Below are 26,326 nucleotides of genomic sequence, written 5' to 3' on the forward strand. Positions count from 1 at the left end.
AACCTCAGTGGAGTGTACACATAAATTTCATGGGTTGCTTTCTAAAGCCTAGATTGGGCATAGAAATATTAGGATAGTTTTTGTGCGTGTGCTTGGCTGAACGTAACGAACGAAAACGAGAGGTAATTAAAAGTTATGATATAGTTTGCATTTCATTTCTATCACTTTTTCAAACATTTCTATCCATTGTATAGATTCTGATTCAACTTTAGCAGGTCGCTGGCTGAACGTACCAAAAACGAGGTGATCAATCAATCATATGCAAATCCAAGGTAATCAAGCAATCATCCTTTTATAAAGTTATTTTTTCCTTTGATATTTAGCATGCCAAAGTGCAAAACTTCCCCACCATGGTTAGTTGATGTTAACCATTCGATCAAATGTAAAACAAAGTCTTATTATATATATACACAACACTAAAAAAAAAAAAAAAAATCTTCATACTATCTTACCTCAACTATTCTCTCTCCTCTATGTCCCTCTCACGCACCCACCACCGCGAGCAACTCTCTTTCAACGATTAATAACTAGATTTTTGCACCCATTAATTACCCTAAATCCTGGGAAATGCTTAAAATCTTACATGTTCAGAATCAAAAGTTCTTTAGTTTATGCAAAAACAATAGTAGACATTAGAATTCATTTTAATGTTTAAACTTCAATTTATTTCAATGAGCAAGGACAATGGCTTGTGAATTTTTTTTATTGTTGTTCAGAAGATTACCACGTATATATGACTTGTTTTTGGTTCATTATTCACACAACATTTTCTTCAAACACAAACATAACAACAAGAAAAAGAAGAAAAACACATTAATAGCTTTTTGAAATGATGATTGTGTTTAGTGGTATTAAAATCCAACAATGTAAATGAACCTTTAGATTGATTTTTGCTTAAAAATAATATTTTTACTTCGTTTTGTTTTTAATTTTAATAAGTTTTTACTTTTGTTTGTCTTCATGGGTTTTGAATCTTGATTTTATGGCTAAGAGGTTGTTTCAACGAAGCAAGATTTTCTTTGATTTCATGGATTGCTTGAAGCAAGTTTTTCTAGGTTGTTTTAACGGTTGAGAGGTTGAAGACAAAGTGGAAAAAATATAATGTTCCTCGATCTAATAGTAAAAACCTATTTTTCTAAGGTGGAAAAGTTTTATACTTTTCCATCCTAAATGCCACATTTTCTTTCTTTCTATACCAATAATTAACATCTACAGGGAACCTGACAATTTTTAGTGAAGATGGAGAGTTTGAATCTTGCTTGCAACATATTAGTAACAATACATACATCGACAATTTCAAAATCAAATAGTCATACGAGTGAGTAATTGCGAGTTCCAACAGTTTAAGAAAATTGAAGGATTTTCATGGAATAATTTTTTCTAGATTATTTACTTGCCTACTTTTGACCAAATTCTCAATTATCAATACCCCTTTCCCTTAAGAACCAGAGGATTAATACAGAAAAAATAAAAACTAAAAATTGAAGGAAAAACTACAAACTATTAACAATTTGAATACTAATCATTAGGTATCAAATTTCCTTTATTCTTGTGGAGGGTAATTATGGTGCAAATTATCACAAAATGAGCTACGAGAAATATAAAAATATAGGAATGTAATTTCTTGATTTCATTCATCATAGTAAAGGGTATATATACAATGATATAATGTGTTAGTCAAACCTATGGAAATAATGACAAATATGAATGAGAATAATTACAAGAATATTCTATTCTATCACACCCCGGAGTCGAAGAGGGAGGTTCACGAACGCTTATACTGGTCCAAATATCATCAAAAAGAACTCGAGGTAGGCCTTTGGTGAAGATATTGATGTAGTATTTTTGCATCAAACAATAGCAAGTAGTTATATCGTCTCCTCAGAGATTAGTGCGATATCACGGACCATTCGACACTAAATATCATTCTAAGTTAAAGATGATTTGTTGTTTGTTTTAGTAACTAAGTTGCAAGAGTAAAAGTTGAGATTAATAAGGCGTGAAACTTGTTAGGATTAGAGTTCCTTGATCAAGCATCACACGTAACCTAATTACCATACATGGATTCTAGCTTTTCTTTGATATTATCACGTATCCCTCGACAACATCATTCGTGTCCAAACAATATTGTGAAATCAATTGTATCATTCAATCGTCGATGTCTCAAACTATTGAATGATTCAAGAGTCGGTCTTACCGTTCAATCGATGATTTCTCAATCTATTGATTGATAAGAAAGCTTTAAGTTTGGATACACAAGATGATTATCAAAACATGAATTCCATGTCTAGAACTTATGTTTTGATAGATGATTATTCTAAACCTAGATTCAAAAGTATTTCTCAATCACAATTAAATCAAACATAAGCATTAAAGTGCAAGAATGACATCAATATCAAATCAAATGCTAGAACCATATATTTATAGATCAAAAGATTACATGTTAAGCTAAGATCATAAGTACCTCTAATCACAACAAAGGAGATTTAGCTACTCATTGTCATGGAAGCCTTGCAAGAATGAATTGAAAGAGAAGGATTCATTACAAACTTGTGATTTCTCAACAAAATGAGGAGGAATCCACTTTCTATCACTCTCACTCTATTAAAACAAGCCATATTTCTCTCTAAACTCTAATTTTGAGTCACTTCTACAACATCTAATATTCAATATCTTAAATTATCTTGAACTACATCCCTAATTAGTAAATAAATTCTTCTGGTACAAGCTTGAATATTAAATTTAGAAGAACCATCAGGACACAAAAGGAATTCTCTTTATCCTTTGGTAGTACAATACAACTTGGAAATATAGACATTCTTTAAACGGCTAGTAGTTTAATTGCAACGATCATAACCCCAAGACTATAAAATAAGGAATTCATTTGATCTGAAGTTCACAAAACCATATGATATAGAAGATGATTCTTAACGAGTAGTCGAAAATACTTAAGTCACCATGAGATTGTTCATTGTTTTTGTCTTTCCTTCTTGTTGTTTTGATCAGCTTTGTAACAAAAAAAAAATAATACCGCGTCATCAACAATGGCGGAACCACAAAAAAATCCCGTACCGCGTCATCAACATTGGCGGAACCACAAAAAAAAATCCCAAAAGTTGCTTAATATAGGGGATAAAAAAATCTGTTTTAGAAATGAAAAGAAATTTATTTTGGGAAAAATAAAGGATGAAAATTGAATTTAAGGTTGCTTTATTTGCAATTCTGTTTTATTTTTATTTTTTATGTAAACGTTTGAATTCTGTAGAATTTTGGAAAGATAATATTTAAGTCTCTTCATTATTTTATTCTTTTTGTGAGCATATTTGTGAAAATTAATTAAGGTATTTTGTAATGTAAATAGAGTCTTATGAAATTGTCTAACGTGATATAAAGACAGATGTAGTATAAAAAATACTTTCATATAATCAAAGACTTTTTTGAGGCGTTGAATTGAAATGAGTTCTGTATATAAATGAAGACTTTCTTGACTCAATATATAAACAAAGACTTAGTGGTACTATTTTATTTTTTCAGACATAGTTGCATTATTAAATTGATTGATGGTACGACATGATCAGTACTAATTGATTTTTAATATTTTTTTTTTGAAGAATTGATTTTTAAAATGAATGGCCAGCTATTGTGATAATTAAATAATATTTATTTCGAACAAGTAAAAATTGATTTAATCACAAAATCCAAAGATCAACAAACGTACAACAGAAAAGCTAAAATAAAAAAACACACCTCAAAAGTATAAACCCTTTCTAATAAACACAACCAAGTCTATGACCTCTCCAAACACAAATGCACCAAAAATAAAACCAACTACTACCAAACCAAGTCTGTGGAGTGTAGACAGAAATTTAATGGGTTGCTTTTTCTATATAGTTTGCAATTGCATTTCATTCCTATATATCACTTTTCCATGGTGTATCACATATATACATTATGATTCAAATTTTGCTGGTCGCTAGCTGAACAAGTTTATCAAACAATCATATAGCTACCTCCGAGGTATAATCAAGCAATCATACTTTTATAAGATTTACTTTTTTATGAATACTATTAAATATATATTTTGTCATTAACCCAAAAAAAATAATCAAACTTCCTTTATTCTGTTGGAGGGTTAATATGGTGCAGATTATCACAAAATGAGCCCAGGGAAAACATAAAATTAGATGCAGCATTAGGAGCGTAACCGGTTCGTACAAAATCGGTTAAACTGTGATAAATAAAAGGGTTAAATATGTTTTTGATGCTATAAATATACTAACTTTTCGTTTTGGTCCCTTTAAAATTTTCCTTCAACTTTTAGTCCCAATAAAAAATTTAATTACTAATTCTGGTCCCTATTTTTAAGTTAATTTCTTTTTATTTTTTAATGAATTTATGTAGAAATGTGTAGAATATTGTAAAAAAATTGACCAAAAAAATTAGAATTTTTTAATAAAACATAAATTTAAAATATGAATTTTTTACTGTAAAAAATATAAAAATTCATATTAAATTCATGTTTTGTTAAAAAATTCTAATTTTTTTTAAAGATATTCTTATAATATTATGAATTTTTCTGCAAAATTTTATTCAAAAATATGAATTCTACGTATGAGTTTACTTTAAAAGTTTAAGGAAAATTTTAGAAGGTCTAAAACAAAATGTTAGTATATTTACAAGGATCAAAAACATATTTAATCCTAAATAAAATCAAACCAAATAATATTGGGTTTTTTAGCGGTCAAAGTTAGTTAGATCTAACGGTTATAATTTGCATCTTAAGTAAATCACGTAAACTAAAATTGTCATCCATTCTCCAAAGTGTTTATTTCCTCCTATTACTTGCACCATCTCTCTATCGCCATATTTGTAATCCTACATTGATGTTCATATAACATATTCACGAAACCTTATGTAGTCATGTTCTCAAATAATTCTTCATTCTAATTATTTATACCTATATAGTTTTTACTTTTTACAACAGTCACACTTGTTTTATATTTCAACCCTTTCAATTAAATCTGCAATCCAAGGACATTCTTTCCTTTGCTTTGATCAATTGAAGAAAATTAATTTGGTTCCCTAAAATAAATTAATTTGGATGCGTGGAAAAGAATTATTGAGTGTTGACTAATTGATGAGCAGGTTTCGAAAACAAGATTTTGGAGATGGAAAAGGGAGAAAGAATTTTTGCATGTATCGTGACCTCATTAAAGTGAATAAGTCGTGACTGTTGGATTAGATTACAATCATTGGATGAAAATAAGTGTAACTATTGGTGTAATTCTTTGGGTGTAATTTGATTCATCCTCAAGTGTAACTAGTAAGCAAATCAACAAAACAAAACACAACCAAAATCAAGAAAAACAGAACCAAGAATACCCCACTACTAAGAGTAGCAGCACAAGGAAGCCTGTCTCATAAACTGCGCACCAAAAAGAACCAGCCATGTCTGCCACACAAACTCTTAGAAATCGTGGTTGGGCCTAACACAACCGCAAAAAGAACCAGCCATGTATGCCACACAAACTCTAAGAAATCGTGGTTGGGCCTAACACAACCCCACAAAATCGGCTTGTGAGGTGAGGATTGCCCCCACTTATAAACACATTGTCAGACTATCTCTTATCTGATGTGGGACTCTTAACACAAATATCACGTAAGTCCAACATAGAATAAGTTCCACCAGCCACTCGTTAAATGAGATCATTACGCGAAGTCCAGATGGACCGCATGACGCAATGCCAGACCAATGATAAACCTATCCTCGTCCTAGACCAACCCTTAGATTCCCTAAAACAGCAAATGTCTTGGGGAAACACCAACTCTCATCCTAACCACTTAATTAGACCATACCAAACTCGGTGGCTAAATCATGCGGAAAAAAAAAGATGGTTGGAAGACTTCACTTGATCGTTATATAACACACACATGGTACCGCTCAAGGCAGTATAATCTTACACTTAAAATGTTTATTGTTTGATTAGAACCCTGCCCTGAAATAATTGCAAAGAGAAGACAACAATCTTGGAGATGGCGTCCAACTCATCCACATCTTCACAAACTCCTCGAGGGTCAACCTTCGTCCGCGTCAACTGCCATCTAAAACCTCACTCGCATCATATTTTCACGCGAAATATAATCACCATGGAGGGTGTGAAGGCCCCCAACTCTGTGAACTTCTGCACCACCATATCTCAACTCCCTCACCCACCGAAGACCCCATATTCCCCACCAGAAATCTCTACTGCTGAGAAACCTTAAAGAGCATCATTAACAAAATCTTTAGAGGAATTGGCCCCACCAAAGGGTAATTCCATAGAGGTGGAAAGAACGTTTTCAGACACCCTAATCACTCCCTTAGAAAACCAGTCTCTAGAAGAATCCATAAAGGTGGAAAGATACTATTCCACCAAGAAGATAAAAACCTCAACCTTTCTGGACAACCCCCGAGGTAGGACAAACATAAGTTTTCCCCGTTCCTAGAACCAATATTATATCTCTCTCCACAACATGCAACCACAAAGGATGATCATTCATAACCACCTACCATAAAGTGCTTGGTTAACTAGATGTATAGTGTACATAAACACACATTTCATATTATATAACCTGAACTGTTAATAAACAATCTGAATTATATAATCTGAAACTTATTAGCATAGAGATAGAAATAATGGTTTTTGTCTGATAGATATGTTTTCACAAATTGGAACGATGTAAACATGCATTCATGAAAATTATAAGAAAATATTATAATGGAAACAATAAGAAATAATACAAATTTAACATAGATTGTACAAATTAAACACAAATTATCCATAGGTTATATTCAAATATTCAAACAGAAGATTAAAAACATCATTTGTTCAAAAGTTACAACAATAACACAAAATAACAAAGTAGTCCTAGGACTCTACCACCCCTAACACGCCTAGGGCGATAGACAAACCATTGTATAATTGCTTCTAAACTCTCCCATTCAACAGTCCCCCTAACCAGTGCATTAGTGCCCATGACAAATAAGATATGGTCTCTGATACACCTCAATCGTCCCACCATGTCTAGATGTTAATGGTCTCCCTCCTGCTCTGGAGCAATCTCATCAAGGGTCTTCTGCTTAAGTGGCCTCAAGATATGAACAGCCTCTGACGGAGCTATGATGTGTGGATGTGAAATGGAATAAAACCATCTTATGTAACCATGTTCCGCCTCAATACCAGTCACAACACGGAGCCCAAAGTCCTGATATGTCAACATATGATCAAGATACTACACGTAGCGGCGATTAATCTCCTCTAAGGTCGTATGGGGACTTAAATTATCATGTGGATACTTGGGGACATTGTGGACATAACTAAACTGGCACAACACTCGCTCTGGCAGATATCACACCCTACGAGGTTTATATATAAGCCATCAAGAAAAAATATTGATTCTCTCGAACGAACATATCTCACGGTGATCATGGTATGAGTTCAAGTAAACACCCCTAAGATCCAGCTGATCTAGATGCGCTCAAGTAGGATCTAGTTTAGACACACCCTTCAGAAGTTCATAAATCATGACACATGGATGTAAGTTATCCATGTATCCACCCCAGTAATCCGTGACCTCGGTTCCCTTGAAGTGATAAAATACCTAAGTATGCAAAGTCAACAACATATAAGTATGAGTATACGAAAAATCAACATACATGTGAATAAACAAGCAATCCATTATTATTTATACCTAAAAAAAATTCAAGCATTCGACCGGGTGTTTGGTCTTATGATGGGATCCATTATTAAGCTCCATGTACAAGTGTGTAACTACAACTACTCCCCATGCATAATCAGATATAGGCTTCTGGTCTCTAAAGTACCTCAGGTATGTCACGTCTACATAGTTTGCGCTCTTGTTAGTGAAGAGCGTGATAGCCACCAAGTCGGGCAAATAGATGTGGACAACCTGGTCACGCTTCTTCTGTATCTCAGGTATGTCACTAGCTGCTTAGCCGTAGCTGCTTCTTGAAGATGCTCCTTGAAAATAGTTATCAACCATCCAAAATGTTCATGAGCACCATTCGTCTTTCTCATCTGGTCCTCAACTGCAACCACATCATCCTCCAATAACTGCACCATCAAATCAACTGCAACAGGTGATAGGATTTTGGCAAGTGTACCAATTCTATCGAAGTAATAAAATTTGTATCCACGAGGACCGTTGTTAACTTCTACTCAGCAATTTAATTAAGATAAATGATGTATTAAATTCAGGATTACCCTAAGCAGTTGGGTTCTTTTTTGCAACATAAATTGTTGAAAAGATGATTAAAATAGGATTTAGAAATTTATGAGAATAATGGTTAAGACGTTCGAATCCTCTAATGTCTCTATATGATAATTTGTACCCTTTTCCAATCAATGTCGACCTAGTTTAACAACAGATTAACAAAATGTTGAACAAGTGACTTCAAACACATAAGAGGGGGGTGAATTGTGTTCTTTAGAAAACGATTTAAAATAAGCACTTAAAAAATATTTTAACCAAAAGAAATAAAGTGCATATAAAAGTTTATAATAAAGATGAAAAACTAGAAAAATTGTGCTAAAATAAATAACAAGTAAAATAGAAGAGATAAAGGGATGAGAGAAAATGACACAAGAAGTTTATCCTAGTTCGGCCTAAAACACCAAGGCCTACGTCTAGTCCCCAAGGAAAAGCCCCTTGAGATTTTCATTAACCTAGCTTTTAAACGGGATAAGCCAGTAACCTTTACAAATAAACAAGCACTCTTCAAACAAAACAATCCTTTGTAGAAGAGCTTCTAAACCCAAGAGATATCACATCTCTTGAAACCTTGAGATCACACCCAATACAAGATAGAGTTACAATAATAAAGTAATACACCAAATGTGTAGATATAACAAATTGACGTACAATTACTACAACTCAACTATGTAGTATAAAATAGCTCTCACGATAATAAATTAGCAAGTGTAAAAATAATTATGAGAGTGATGAAAAAGTATTTCTGACAATGTTTAGTGTAAATATTAGTTGTGTAAAATAGCCACCACAAAGCTCATATTTATAGTGCAAATGGCAATCAGGAGCAATAAAAAAAATAGCCGTTGCACAAAAATATTCATTGTGGTCAACTTGCAATTTAAGAGAAAAAGAGTCGTTGCATAATGCTGCTCCTTTAAAGTGAAGAATCAAAACAAATATGCAGTTATCACACTGTAATAAATTTGGCCATGATCAAATTATATGCATTATGTAAAACCAGTAGACATATGGAGCTGCTATAATTATGATCCAATATGCCATTTCAAGAATTAGCCGTTGAAACAAATAATTGATTACTAGTCGTTGCAAAGATATACCAGGACAGTTTGAGAACCACGTAATCAATCATGTAATGAAAATATTATATGCAAAAGTTAAAGCCATGGTAATTTGAATAATTCAAATCATGCACAAATAAATTTTTAATGTCAAAACCAATTATGCAATTTGTAAAATAAATTCTGACTTTTTATGTAAAAATATTTTTATGCAAAATCACATTTAAATGAAAACCATTGTGAGTGTGTGATTTATTTTTTTGAGAGCTTTTTAACCACTTACAATAAAGTTCTAATATAAACAAAAAACTCAAGACACAAGACTTGATAGCTTGAATTTCTTTTCCGCTTTTTGCATCGTTGCTCGTCTAGGACTTCTTTTGTCCATCATCAAAACCAAAGTATTCCTGTCAAGGCATATATTCACACAAAATGGTTCTACTCAATTTCTTGACCTAGTAAAAATAAAGATTCATTACATGTATCGGAGGACTGACAATAAGTTTTTATGGTCTGCCACCGGATGTCCAGTTTCTCAACTCCAAAATATGCATTTTCTCTCCAAAATTTTGAACCCCTCTTCAGAAAATGTGTTTGCCTTATATAGACATATTAAAAATCGGTCCCTGATCTGTTAAAATTGTGGCTCGAAATGATCATATATCAAATGTTCATTGCTCGCTCCTGCAAAATCGGCGCCCGAAGATTGTCGAACCAAATTGGTGATATTAGGCTTGAAATCGTGGCCCGATTTAGACTTCTTGTGCTTCCTTGATTTATGTACTTTCTAGCCTCTAACTCCCCATAATTACAATGAATTCAACTGAAAAATGCATAAAAATGATTGACAAAATATAGATGATATAATGTCATAAACAGGCCTAGCAGGTGAACCATCGTGGTCCAGGAGTGTTCCCTCGATGGGGAGATGCAACAGATAAGACACATCATCAAGTGTCACTCACATCTCCCCCATCGGAATATGGAAGCTAGAGGTCTTCTTGTGCAATCTCTCAAACGAAAGAGGAAATCAGCCCGTGGTTAAGAATACTATAACTGACATCGTGTAGCCATTGAAAATCGGTAGCTCTTAGGGAATCTCTGAACCATCACGCATGCATCTGTGCCTTATTTTCATCATCATGTATAGCCAATAACTTTTACCCGTTTTTTATGCACTTTAAATTACCACACCACTGGAAAAATTAAAAACAAAAAAAAAAAATAACATCAGTTTAACAAAAATTAGAATAAAACATGCAAAAATTAACATCAATTTACATTAATTAAAAAAACAATATATGAATTCAATTGACATTAAAAATACAACACACAAAATAAAAGTTTTAGAATCTTTCCATTTCATCAGACATTCTTCCGGCCACATGAACATGGTACATGATCAGAATAGTAAAATCATGTCGGCTATCAGGATAGTCATCCAGCAGCTTTAGATCCACCTCCACCTCCTCATCCAACAACTCCTCCTCCACCACCTCCTCCTCCTCCTCCTCCTCCTCCTCCTCCTCCTTCATATGGTGTTGCTCTGGATGGGGCTCGTACTGTGGGTCAGGATCATTCACTTGAGTGTTCCCTCGCCATCAGCACGACGTCTCCTGCCCCTATGCACTCTCCCCTCTACTTCATTACTCTCCATCCACTTTTGCCTAACAGAAGCATGCATGAATTGTCTTTAATTTCTTATGTGATCCATATATGAAATATGCAAAATCACATATACATAAAATTAACAAAAATCCTTGAAAGTGGCCAAAAAATAAAATCCGAAACAATCAACAACCTTGTTCCGATTTTATAAGTTAAACGATTTTAGTGGTTCAGAAAACAAAAATTCTAACCCAACAGTGACAAATCAAGGTAATGAGACCTTATCTTGAGTTTGATGAAGCTTGAAATGTGATGATTTTTAGCAGATAGCCTCCTTGATTCACCATATGTGTGGTTTTCGGATTTTGGGATGGGAGAGAGAAGAAGTTAGGGCAATTGTTTCTAAATGTCTAAATGGGGAAGTATTTTTGCGTTATATATAACATTCAATCGATTTATAATCCAAACCCATGTTCGAATTTCATAATCGGAAGAAATAAAGGGTAATTTTGAAGAGAAAAAAATAAGGCATGCAAGAAGCTTATAGGATAGAAAATGTAATAGTCGAAATTGACACCTCTACTTTAAAATAGTTTGCACGAACAAGACTCGTGCAATACTTGCTATGGAAGGTAGCAGACCATACAAGGCCAGCATCTAACCTATCATGAGAATAAGAAGATATTCATTGAACAATCGTCCAAATAACATTCCAATACATTATTATCATCAAGCAAGATTTAGGAGGAGTATTACATTGTTCAAGGCTTGGTTTACAAATTGTCTAGAATTACAAATTGTCCATAAAAGTTGCATCTCTAACCTTGACCCTCGACTCCCAAACCTTCCCTCCTCATCTCTGCTACATAAACAATGGTATCTACACATAATTCAAAATATCTATCACTTAATATAATAAAGTTAATGTCCATCAAATTGTCTAGAATGTTATCGGTTAAACTAATCTTACTAATTTAGTGGTCTTCATAGTCAATTCGCCAATATATAATAAGAAAAAACAACGTATTATGACATAAATATATGAACACAGTTCATTCTCCCCTCTTATGCCATAAATATTGGAAAGCAAATTATTCTCATCTCATTTAATCTCACTAATTTTCATATAAAAATGATTTTTTTTTTATAGATAGACGAAATGGAAAACATATTATTCTCATCTCATTTAATCTCTTAAACTCACTAATTTTCATATAAAAATTATTTTTTTTTTTTTATAGATAGACGAAATGGCAAAGTCATTATAAACTCACACACACAAGTGGAGGTACAAGGGTTCGAACCCCAGTCATGGCATCCGGCCTAACAATTTCGGCATTTTGCCAGTTGAGCTAAGACTTCACTTCTGAATAAAAAAGGATTTTTTTTCAATAGAAACACTATATTAATGTTTATATTTTGAGGTTGAATTTTTTTTTTGATATATTGTTCGAAAGAACCCGAGTTTGATTCCTGATGAAAACAATTCTTGATCAGACTTTACTTACCTTCCAATTAAATATTGAATTATTAGTGCCCATTTCCCCTAGAATCTAAAGGGTTTAAAAAAAAGAAAAAGTAAAAACATAATACTAAGTTGAGAAAGGAAATACTAGTAGCTGATAAATAAAACTACAAATTGATATTAAAACTAAATTTGATATATTGATATTTGAAAAATGATATTTTTTCGTAAACAAGTTTTATTGTTTAATTTCTCTTAAAAAACAAGAAAAACATCAAAATCAATGCAACCATTGATTGTTTCAACTTTTATGGATATTTCTACAGATTTATCCTCATGGAAAATTGTAAAGCCTTAAGGACACCACTAATATTAAAACAACACAAATTAAATAAGGTTAAAAAAAGTATTTTGTGCGATAAAAACACCTTAAAAATGTGACAAAAAAACCTCCAAAATTGTTCTTATGTAAAAAAAATTAGGTAGGTATTTACCTTTATTTAGTCTGGTCTTCGTGCCTTTAATTATAAATTTAGGATATATTTGTTACATTGAACTTAATTCGAATAAAAACTTTATAATGTGTATTTATAAATTACTATACATTTTGTATTTCTTATAAGCCAAATATAGTTTTTGTATTGCTAACTTTATTATGTTGACATTGATTTAGATGGAGTGTTTCCTGACAGAGTTGGGGAAGACACTTACGGAGAAAGTGCTAAACAAGGCAATAGAAAAATCACGCAATATATTTTGCTTCACATGCATTGTTAAAGAATTCAATGAAGAAAAGGATAAGTTGGAAGCAGGAATGGCAACTTTGAGGGAACAGTTTCAAGTGGCTATCAACAAAGGAAATGGTATCAAAGCTGATGCTCGATTTTGGGAAGAACATGCTGGTAAGCATATTCAAGAGAACACCGAGACAAAAAAGAGTTGTTTTTTTGGATTTTGCCCTGATTGTATTTGGAGATATAAAAGGGGAGAAGAGTTGGCAATAAAGACAAAGGAAATAAGAAAACTAATGGAAGAGAAATTTGAAAATGTTGAACTTGATCGTCATCTTCCAGGTGTTGAGCGTTATTCTTCTCAATATTACATTTCTTTTGAAAGCAGAAAGTTGAAATACGAAGAGCTTTTGGATGCACTAAGAGATGAAATCAATTATATTATTGGATTGCAAGGAATGGGGGGCACAGGAAAAACTACATTGGCAAAAGAAGTGGGTAAACAACTTAAGACATCAGAGCAATTCAATCATGTTATCGATACCACAGTGTCATTTAATCCTGATATAAAAAAGATTCAAGATGACATTGCTGGACCCTTAGGATTGAAATTGGAGGGCATCAGTGAATCAGACCGACCTAAAAAGTTGTGGAGCAGATTGACCGATGGTGAGAAAATTCTGCTGATAATGGATGATGTGTGGGGAAATCTCAATTTTGATGACATAGGGATTCCAAAGAGTGATAATCACAAAGGATGCAAAGTACTTGTAACCACACGCAATCTGAAGGTTTGCAACCAAATGGTATGTGAAAAGACAATTCAACTAGATCTTTTGAATGAAGAAGAGGCATGGAGTATGTTCAAATTGCATGCCAATCTAACTGATAATTCCTCCCAAATTATCCTCAAGAAGGGACGTAAAATTGCAACTGAATGCAAAAGACTACCAGTTGCAATTGCTACTGTTGCTAGCAGTTTGAAGGGACAAAAACGCCGCGAAGAGTGGGACATTTCATTAAAGACCTTACAGAAGCCTGTGTCCGTGGGCAGTGTTGGTGATGATTTGGTTGATATTTATAAATGTTTGAAGTTTAGCTATGACTTTCTAAAGGATAAAAAAGCCGAGGGACTTTTCCTCTTATGTTCTACATTCCCAGAAGATGCAGAAATTTCAACCGAAGTTCTAACCAGGCTTGGCATAGGAGTTGGCCTTTTTGGGGATGATTATGGTAGTTACGAAGATCCTCGAATTCAAGCAGTTGCATCAAAAAATAAACTCCTAGATTCATGTTTATTGTTGGAGACAGAGGAAGGAGATGTGAAAATGCATGACTTGGTTCGTGAAGTAGCACAATTGATAGCAAAGAATCAGATTAAGATAGTAAATTTTTCCAACAAAAGTCAAAAGTCACTAGTTGAAAGCGATAAGAAAATGAAATATTTGATATGCGAAGGAAATCTTAAGGATTTATTTGCATCTAAGTTTGATGGTTCTGAACTTGAGATTCTAATTGGCGACATGCATATGGAGGACATTCTGCACATCCCCATTTCATTCTTTGAAAATATTCCAAGGCTTCGTGTTTTGAATTTATCATGCCATAATTCTTATCATCCTCTATCATTACCACAATCAATGAAGCCATTGTTGAATATTCGTTCTCTATCATTTGGAAATGTTGATTTGGGTGACATTTCTGTTTTTGGAAGCCTGCAAAGTCTTGAGACTCTTGAGTTGAACTATTGTGCAATTAACGAACTTCCTCCCGAAATTGAAAAACTGGAGAATTTTAGATTGTTGGAGTTGAAAAATTGTGAAATTAGAAATAATAACCCATTTGAAGTTATCCAAAGATGCCCATCACTTGAAGAATTGTACTTCTTGAATAGTTTCAATGATTTTTGTAAGGAAATAACCTTACCAACATTGCAAAGGTATCATCTCAGCAATGTCGCCGGTTATCGTTATAGGGTGAATGATACAATATCAAGAGGTGTGTCTTTGAGATGGGATTATTTCTCAGAAGCCACATTGAAGTATGTGATGAAAACTGCAGAGCATCTTCATTTGGAAGGAACCGACAAGGGATGGAGAAATCTCATGCCTGGGATTATTCCTATAGATAATGGTATGAATGATCTAATTGAACTTTCTTTGGAAACATGTCATCAAGTACAGTGCCTTTTAGACACTAAACATATAAATTCTGAAGTACCAAGTGTCTTCTCCAATCTAAAGAAGGTGACTTTAATTTCATGTTCTATGTTGGTTTCTGTTTTTGATCTGTCAACTGCTAGAGGACTGCTGCTATTGGAGAAATTGAAAATAATTGATTGCGAGAAATTGGAAAACATAATTACAACTGATTGTGATAATGATAATAAAATAGTTGCAACTCAATGTTTCCAAATCTGAAATTTCTCTGTATTGAAAAATGTCACAAATTACAATTTATACTTCCATGTCACTCTGCTGGAGACTTTTTGTTACTAGAATATATCAAGATAGAAAATTGTCATAAGCTGGAGTACATATTTGGCCAACACCAAGATGTCAAACTCGTTTCACTAAAAATATTGAAGCATAATGATGTGCCAAATTTCATCGACATATTTCCAGAGGCTTTGTCCATTAAAGGGTCATCTAATTCCATTTCCAAGCCACAATCAGAATTGGAGCCAGTCAAATCTAAAACATTCTCTTGGAGTCAAATATGTTGTTATGGATACAAATCGAGAGGCAGGACAAGTACTAAAATGCCATTGGTTTCTAACAATCAACCGAAAGACTGCTCAATCACCCTGGTAACACCATCTCATATTTTCATTTATAGTTTCTGTTTTTAGTTAGTCTATGTTAATTTTTCATTTCAATAGATATATATTGGCCAGACTGCTCAATCACATTGCTTTCTATTATTTTTTTATTTTTTTATTTTTTTTTCTATAATTTTTTTTTTTTGTGAAGAAAGTATCAAATAAAACTTTCTTTGAATAGTTTCTGTAACACCCCGTTTTCCCAACATAAAAATTTCATAATAATTATCAGAATATTCAGCACATAACGGAATGATACACTTCTTAAAAATAATAAATGAGATAATTAACTAACTATCTTTCCAAAAATCATCAACATATTCATTCAAACTTTGCAGCGGATTGAATTCATTAACAGAGATTAGTCTTTGGCACGCAGGCCTTACTAAAAGCATAAACAATACGTAAAGGAATAGAAAATAGCCACAAAAGATCTCATCCCGTTACGTATCAGAGCATCCTAAGACTCAGTGAGGAATAAATCACTCACGACAGCAACAGCAGCAACCTACTAACGATCACCTGCAAGTTACTCATACGAAGAGCAACATTTCCAAGCAGAAGGGGTGAGATTTCACAAAACAATAATATTAAACATATAATTCAACAATTATATTTAATCAACATCAAATCATCTTAACATTCATTATAGATAATAATATATCATTTAACACTTCATTCATAGTTTGTATAAACAATTACAACTTCACAGCTTATCAACATAAACAACTCGATTATGCAACTTAGACCTCTTGTATGCATGTGGTACCAATACGGAGCATCAAGGCCCTATCGCTATTTGAGTATTATTATACTTCCAGAGCATCAAGCCCCAATCGCTATTTGAGTATTATTATACTTCCGGAGCATCAAGCCCCAATCACTGAATGCTAATGCATGGACTCGACCTCTTAAACATCTTAAATCGGCAACCTCTTATATAATCCAATAATTTGGAACTTCATCTTAAAACTTAACAACTTAGACATCTTAATAGTATTGATTCATCATAACAGCAAGACAACACCATTTAAACATATGCATCAAATCACCATCAATAATAATCATCAATTATGTTTCGTCAAATAACACATGAATTACACATCTTCACATAATTCCTTATTTTATCAGATTTGTATTCCAAAACTAATAAAATAAATTGATATCAAATTCAAGTAAAACCATTTAAACCCTTTGGAATTATAATGACTATCAGTTTTAGTTTTCTAATTATTTCAAGTATCTTTATAAAGTAAAATTTCTATCACTGTTACGAAAGTTACTCATGAATTTCAATACAATTTTATAATCCAACAACTAATTAACTAGCACGGAATATAGAGAAGTGTGATTATCCTTGTATTCAAATAAAAATATATATCCAACAACTAATTATCCATGTATTCAAAATAAGAACAGAAAGGATTACAACACAACAAACACTGTTGGCTAGTTACTGACTATGACTGAGTAAATATACCATATATAATTTATAAATATGAAGTCCACTAAACTCATAAAATTATAAAGAGAAAAAAAACGATAATCAATTAAGAGACAGTTTTCGGTTTCCTCTCCTTTTCTCTCAGATATCGACTTTTTAACAATTTGATACAAACTTGTTAATTAATTATGGAACAATCAAATAACATAAACTTATCATGCTAAATTAATTAAAATTCATCGACTATCCAATACTGAATCAGAACCGAAGATCAACAACTATAATGGACAAACATATATGGACACATTCATCTCATCATGGCATCAATTAAGCATAACATAACTATATTTTAATTATGAAATGAACATGAAAAATCACAATTCACAAACGATAATTAAACGTATAATCACAACTCAAAAGAACACAATATAACGAGATTAATCAAAACAATAAGGAACACAAAAATTAAAAACCCTTCACTACCCACTTACGGTGAATAAAACTCCCCACTTACGTTAATTCAATGATTTACCTACACTTTCAACAATTAAATTCAATATAACCCTAATCACTTTAACATCAAAACCTATTAACAACTACAAGGTTCAACCCTTTTTCAAATTCTCTAAAACCAATCCTACACTTGTTAAATAAAATCATCAGAATTATATAGATTAATAGAATTGAATGCTAGTCTCACCCTTACCTTAGAATGAATGATCGGCGGCTTCTCTCTCTCTTGGTTCTCTTCTTCTCCTCTTGTTTTCTCCCTTTTTTCTCCAAAAAGCAGTTTCACGTAAAAAGGTTTCTAAACCTAGTTTTCTTCTTATATCTCTCCTCATTCTATTTTTCTTATTTCCTCTATTTCCACTAAACTCCTCTAAATTCCAAAACAGCCCCACATCGCAATATTTATTTTAATTTCAAATCTTATTCTATTAAATACTAAAATAAGCCACTTAATAAATCACATAATCATTTAAATATATTCTAAACTCATTAACAATAATCAAATAAAATAAATAATTCAAAGAGGGCGTTACAGTTTCTCTTAAAATGATATAATTCTAAGTATTTCATCATTTCGTGATAATTTTCTTTATGATAAAATTTCAAAAAATATCTAAAGTAAGAAGTCATTTCAAATGGATTTTCATAAAAATTTTATTATTTAAAATCTCTAACAATCAATACTTTAGTCGGTGATTGCCACAATTTGTCCTTTAACTTATAACAAATGAGATTGAAATACAGATATTTTAAAATCTTGAAAAATAAATACAAATATTTTTTTTAATTTATTTTAAAATCTATTACAACATTAAAATTCACCCAATTATTTTCTTTATATGTATCAATAATTTTAAGTCAACATATAAAATGGAATGGAGATCGTGTTTACTGCAAATTGTAAGCATATGTAATATTTATATATATCTTTACCTAAAGAGAGATATGTCCTCGTGAGCTTAGCTCAGTTGATAAGGACAGTGTATAATATATGTAAGGTCTGACGCTTGAACCCCGACCACCAAAAAAAAAAAAAAAAAAGACATGATTTTGAGCTATCTTTTTATCTTCCAATTATACCTTTTAAACCGTTCCAATTACACTTTTAACTTTTGTATAATATTAATTAAATCTTTAATTAATTTTTTTATTCAATTAAAAAATTCTGTTAAATTTTATTATACTCCCTCCATTCTTTTTTAAGTGTCTTTTTAGGGTGATTTTTCGTTCCTATTTAACTTCCTTTTTGATATTTTAAAGGTACGATTTGTCAATTATACCTTTTCTCAATTACTTTTATCTTTTTCAATGAAACTAATTGATGCTATCTAGTTGGAAAATTAAAGTTTGTTTTTTTTTAAGATGAGTAGCAATTGTTAAAAATTTAAAGTGTGATTCTAGCATTGGTTGAAGTAATAGTTGAAGCCTTAACTTTAATTAATGGAGTTGGAAGAAAGTTAATTTTTTCCTAACTTTTGAATAATGTGAAGTTGGAATAATTTTTATATTGAGTGAAAATAATTAAAAAGATGTGCACAATATTTAGAAAATTGACAATTGTTTGTTATGAGAGAGAGCGCGCAAAAAAAATTGAATTTGTTGGAGAAAAAGATAATAAGTGACAATTGTTTGTTAAGAGAGAAAGATAACATATTAAATTTATTGAAAAGATATAGTGTGTGTCAAAAAATAAAAATTTATTGGTGATTAAAATGAGAGCATAATAGGAAGAAAATGTACAAAAATACACATTGCTATTCTGGTGTTAATTTTTTAAAAAGATACTTAAAAAGGATATGAGGGAGTAATAAGAACAATTCTACATTTCTATTACAATACACCCAATATAAGTTAAATCTTTTTAGTATATTGCGATATATTATAAAAAAAAATTAATAACCAGATACGATAAAATAAGAATAGGTTAAACGTAATAGAAAAACGGAAAGATTGATGCTAGTATATATAAAGGGGATACAAAAATGTGATGTTGCTTTTTTATTTTCTATTTTGCCATTTATATAAACTATTTGATATTTTTTTTACATAATTTAATACTGGTTTATTTAATAAAAGAATCAAAATATTTTAAATACACACTAGTGTTCAGATGGGCACTCTATTTAAAAAACGTTGGAAGGGAAAAAAACCAGCTCAAATTCGTGTACTTTCTTTGTACATGCACATGTCTATTTGTCACTTCTATTGTACACACTTAATTGTAATAAAAAGAGATACAAATTTTAACATATACTTCCTCCGTTCCTTTTTAAATGACGTTTAACTGTGGATTTAATATTCTTACTTAACTGTCATTTTGATAATTTAAGGATCCAATTTGTTAACCTACACCCTTTATCAATTACTCCTATATTTTTCATTAAAACCAATAATGCGATATATTTAGATAACTAAAGTTTGTTTTTTTTAAACAAAGTTTTTTTTATGACACAAAGTTTTTTTTTTTATATATATATCTTCAAAATTTAAATCTATGTCACATAATGTGAATCTAGTATTTAATGAAACCATAGTTTTTATTTTATTTTAAGGATGGCTGAAATTATAGTTGAAGCTTTAGCTTTCATTAAAGGAGTTTGGGCGAAAGTTAAATTTTTCTTAACTTTTGATTAATGTTAAGTTAACTTATGAATAAATTTTACAATTGTTAAAAAATATGTCTAGGATATAAAGATTATTGATAATTGTTTGTTAAGGAAGAGAGCTATAGTGTGAAGAATCCTTCAAAAAAAAAACAAGGAAGAGAGATACAGTGTGTGAAAAAAGTATTATCTCCATTTCAAAATGAATGTCGTTTAAGATTTTTACACATATGTTAAGAAATACATTTATTAATAAAAAAGAGATGTTATTTTACCAAATTATCTTAATCAACTATTGATATGTTTTTCATTAAAGAAAAAACAAGTCTTTGGAATTAGTGTATATAATATTAATTAAAGGGTACAATTGAAAAGAAAAAATTATTATTCCAGTGGAAACTGAAAGTGACATTCATTGTGAAACAATTTTTTTGCTAAAACGACATTCATTTTGAAACGAAGGGAGTAAGAATTTGTTGAAGAAAAAAGAGTAACTAACGATTGTTTCTCATGAAAGAAAAATATTAAAGTAAGGTTATTCTTATTAGGACAATTCATATGTGGTATCACCTTATACATTTAATTTCCCTCTTAATTTAGGACAATTTAGTGATCAGTGACCCACTTAGTCTGAATAATGTAACGGACATCTACTCCCTCCGTCTTAAATTGTATGACATTTTGGACATTTCACACATATTAAGAAATGCAATTAATATTGTGTCGAAAAAAGATATTATGAGTTGTTTTACAAAATTGTCCTTAATAAATAATATGGGAAATATAAATGAAAGAATTGAAAGAAGAGATAGTAATAAATAGTTAAGGTTATAATAGGAAAAGTAATATTAATGTTGCATTGATATTGTGAAGCGACATATAATTTGGGACAAATTTTTTTCCCTAAAGCGACATACAATTTGGGACGGAGGGAGTAGTTAAAGACTGAGTGGTTTTGTTGGCATGTTCTATGCAATGTTCACTTTTTATCCTTTTTTTTTAACTGAATTTTGAGCCCGTACGCGGGTTTATTAGTTTGCGTATGTGATTTACTTGAACTGATTTATTACGATGTATTTCTTTGTTATTCTGCAAACACAAAGCAAAAATTTCTCTTTCCACTTGTGAATGGTTGCTTATGAGTTATGAATCTGATTGGAAAGACTATAGGTCAGCAAAACTCACAAATTCACTTATATATCGAGAGAAAAAAATTGCCGAGAGTGAATTAAAAAATTTAAACACAAAATACCTATATCGGAAGATTGAAATTAGAAGACAATTTACAGAACAAATTAGATTGAAATCGAAAAAAAATTCAAATGAAAATCCTTAAATCTGATGGGTAGAGAACGATGAAGAAGAAAGTCTAAAAAAAAAAAAAGATGGAAAGAACCAGAATACGAAGCCTGAAAACTATAAATTCTAATTGTGGAGAGAAGAAGATAAAAAAGGAAATGAGTTTATGAGAATTGATATAATAAGGTGAGGTGCATATGTGTGTTTTTAATCTCAACCATTTATTTTTAATTTAATGGTTGATGATCATTATCACCATTCTCATATAAATTATTCATTCTCGTATACATCTTTCATATATGTATATGTATACCTCCCTCTCTCTCACTTGATATAGAGAGAAGAAATTTTCATTATTTATCATTATCCTCTTCCAGCGATAAATAATGTTTAAATTTGACCTACACTAAATAAACAATTAAGTATAAACATTAATTGGACTATATAACCTAATAAATTTTGGCTAAAACATAGTTTGATGTTTAATTTTTTTATACAGAAAAACATTACGTGTCTGTTTGGTATGGCGGTGGCGAAAATTGATTTTGACAGAATTGAGTTTGACATAATTGATTTTGGTTAAAAGTGAGTTTGAGGTGAATTGATTTATGTTTGGACACACTTGTTTAAAAGTGGTTTTTACAAGTTGACGTTGTTTAGATAGTTTGAATCAAAATTGATTTTGGATATGTAATGACCAAATTATCCTTTTAATTAAAGTTAAAATTAGACAAATATAATTATTGGTTCACAAATTCATTTAAAAGTAATACAAATTTATAAGAGTTATTTTTAGTACATCATAGAATAGGTTTATATTTTGTAAAAAAAATTCATCAAAAAATATATCATTAAAAAAAAGAGGATAAATTTATTAAAATACTGTAAGAAAAAGATAGAAGCTAATCCAACTCGGTGAGTGACTCACCCACTTGTGTGGAAATTGAATTGAGTTACCGCTGCAAAATATACAAACCAGAAGAGATGTATCAATTTCTTCCCTAGAAGAGCCAAGATTTCTCAAAAAAACAATTAATTTTCAATTCACTGTATCTCAGCATGTTCTCTTGTTCGGTTTCTTCATCTTGAACAACAATTATTATTTTTTAGCCCAGGCAAACATTTTATAAAGGAAGGGTAATAAGGGAAGTTGGTCTTGGAAAACTAAATTGAAACTCAGAATCGATTCTGCCTAACGCAGAAGCTCCAAATTGTAGCTTCCGATCCACCGCAATTTTGGGGATGGAAGCAATTCAGGTGAATGCAAGCCAAACATGAAAATTTTCGGTCAAACCGCTTTTGACCGTCCCAAACGTGCGTTTCTGGTGCTCTACCTCGTATCCAAACAGGCACTACATATATCTTTGTACATTATATTTTTTTTATTTTTATAGTTGGTTTTATACTTTAGAAAATCTAACATAAAAAATGGTTACGAGTCTCATAATTCATATTAACTATTATTCACCACACTAGTTTATTGAAAAGAGAAAGTTTATCCAAAAAAAAAAAAAATTAATTTACTGATTGATTTAAATGAGGGTATAATAGAAAAAAAAGTGTAAAAATACATTTCTTTAATTTTTTTTGGCAGTGGCCGAGGTTTGAACCCCGAACCTTGCATATATTATGTCTTGTCCTTACCAACTGAGCTATGCTCACGAGGACACAGTTCTTAAATTTGACGTTACTGTTCCGAAACAACATTTAAAAAGGAACGGAGGGAGTTATATGATAAAATATGTTTGACAAATAGATTATAAAAGTTGCTTAAAAAAGATTAAAGTAAACTTTTGATCCATCCTATTTTGTTCCTATTTTTATTTTTGATACATCCTATTTTTTTTTTTTTTAAAGAGTTTTGTTCATATTGTAGTGGGGTAGTTCATATTTTAATTTTTTCTGTCAAGTAACCTAGTGGTTAGAGGTCACACATTTTAAATGTGAAGAAGCGAAGTGTTCAGGGTTCGAACCCCCGTCCCTGCATTAATATGCAATATCCTTGTCAACTAATCTAAGTTCACAGAATATAGTTATTTTAATTAATAATCTAGATAATATTACAAAATGATACTCCCTCCGTTCATTTTTAAATGTCATTTGACTACGAATTTAGCGTTCATATTTAACTGTTATTTTGCTATTTTAAGAGTATGATTGCCAATTATATATATTTCAATTGCTCTTAACTTTTTCAATAAAACTAATTTATATTTTTAAACAAAGTTTGTTTTTCTGGTAAAAAAACAAAGCTTTTAATTTTAAAACGTTAATGTATTTTGAAAACAAAAGTTTATTTTTTTAAACAAAGTTTATTTTTTTAAAACAAAGTTTATTTTTTTGTTATCTTCAATATTCAAATATATATTACATAGTGTGAATATATTTTTGGTTGAAAACATAGTTGAAGCCTTAATTTTGATTAAAGAAGTTGAGAGAAAGTTAAAATTTTCTTAATTTTTAATTAATGTGAAGTTAAAATAATTTCTAATTTGCTTTACAATTATTAAAAAATATGTGTATAATATTTAGATTATTGATAATTATTTTTTTATAATATAATTGTTTGTTATGGGGGAGAGAGATAAAGTGTGTAAAAAAAATAAAAATTTGTTCTTTAAAAAAATTATTTGTTGCAGAAAGAGAGAATAATTTACAATTGTTTGTTATATGAAAGAAAAATAACACATTGGAGAGAAATTTTATTAAAAAAATAGAAATTTATTGATGGGTTAAATGAGGGTATAAGAGGAAAAAAGTGCAAAAATCCACATCCTTAAATTGGTATTACCATTTTCAAATGACACTTAAAAAATAATGGAGGGGGTTAAATAATTTAAATGAAGAGTTAAATAAAAAATGAAAAATCCAGCTCAAACTCTTGTGTAACATTTTATCTTTTTAATTTTATTCTCTAAAAAAAAAATTATTTTAATATAATTGAAACTTCTATCATTTTTAACGATAAAAGAATAATGAAAACGTGCCTCTTTTGAAGCTACTATTGTAGTATATAATAAAAGTTAAATGCTAGCATTCCCTTTATTTTTACTAGCGAAAAGACAAGCATTCACGTGCACATCTTTCTGCTCTTTTTATTGTTTTAACGCTTGAAAACCATGATTATCTATTTCAAGTTATGAATGATTGTTGCTTTCAAGTTATAACAAACAAAACTAATTATGATTATCTATTTTAATTAGATCAACAATATAACAAAAAAACATAATTTTGTTTTAATGACACCAGCAACAAACTAATAAAAAAGTAAGTATAAATATCAGATAAAAGAAAAAAATCAGATACATCATGCATATATATTCATATTGTGTTTGTTATATATTTTTAATATTTAAATTATTCATATCTATTTGTTATATGTGTTATTTGTATTGAAAATTGAGAGTATTTATAAAAAGAGAAAATCATCCCAAAAGAGTTGAAATGATTTATTTTCTTTATATATAAATTATAAATGCACAATAAGTGATCGTTTCGTTTGATTAAAGTTCTGATTATATTGCAGGAATCGAGCTCACATTATCCTTACATATGGGAACGTGCTCAATGTTTTTCAACTTCGAGGCTATCACATATGCTATGCAATATTAAAAAGATGACACTGGCTGATCTTGCAAAGAGAAAATCAGTGTTTGTAATGTCTATTGCATCAAAACTGTCATTGGAGTCCTTGACTATTGAAAATTGTGATGAATTGGAGCACATAATAGTAGACATTGAAGATGGCAGTGGTGGAAACAATCGGGGAAACAATGTCTTCCCAAAATTAAAAAAGCTCAAAGTTGATGATTGTGAGAAATTGGAATACATATTTGGGCACATTGATGCTACTGATCATCACAAAAACCACAATAATGAGGTGACCCACCTTCATCTTCTATCTTTGGAACGTCTCAGGCTTGATAATCTCCCAAGTTTAATCGGCATGTGTACCAAACACTATTGCACAACGTTGCCACCATTGACGAAAGTTGAACTAGTAGAATGCTCCAAGGTTGATGTTACATCTATCGGTGATTTCATCGTTCCTAATTATTCCATTAAGGTACCCACCTGATCTTTCCATTTATTCCATTAATGTTTGTGAAATTTGTAACACCCCGTTACCCAAAAGTAAATAAATAACAACAATCATCAGAGTATTTCACCAAACAGGTATGCTACATTGCAATTACAAAATTCCTAAATAGAAAATAAGGCTATTTAGTTCAACATCAGTCATAATTTCAAAATCATGCAGCGGAAAGTTTGCATTTCAATAACAACAATGTTTTAATCTCCAACAACAACTTGGCATTAAGCCTAAACAACAATAAGTTAGCCAATGAAAAGGGCACATCAACAAGTTCCAAAATTTGATACATGGAAAGGAAAAGCAACAACAACAAAGATAATCAATAATCCCATCCCACGTATCAGAGCCCTAGACACGACGATGAGCCACCACCGACTACTCAGGATCATCTGCAAGTTACCCATAGGAAGGGCAACA

The 26,326-nt window shown here is 31.0% G+C and overlaps 1 pseudogene; it reads left to right on the forward strand.

Annotated features, from left to right (window-relative positions):
* On the forward strand, positions 1–25,959 carry LOC112417930 (probable disease resistance protein At4g27220; annotated as a pseudogene).
* The last annotated feature ends 367 nt before the right edge of the window (positions 25,960–26,326 follow it).

The sequence above is a fragment of the Medicago truncatula genome, chromosome 7, assembly GCF_003473485.1.
Source record: "Medicago truncatula cultivar Jemalong A17 chromosome 7, MtrunA17r5.0-ANR, whole genome shotgun sequence".
In the NCBI taxonomy this organism is placed as follows: Eukaryota; Viridiplantae; Streptophyta; class Magnoliopsida; order Fabales; family Fabaceae; genus Medicago; species Medicago truncatula.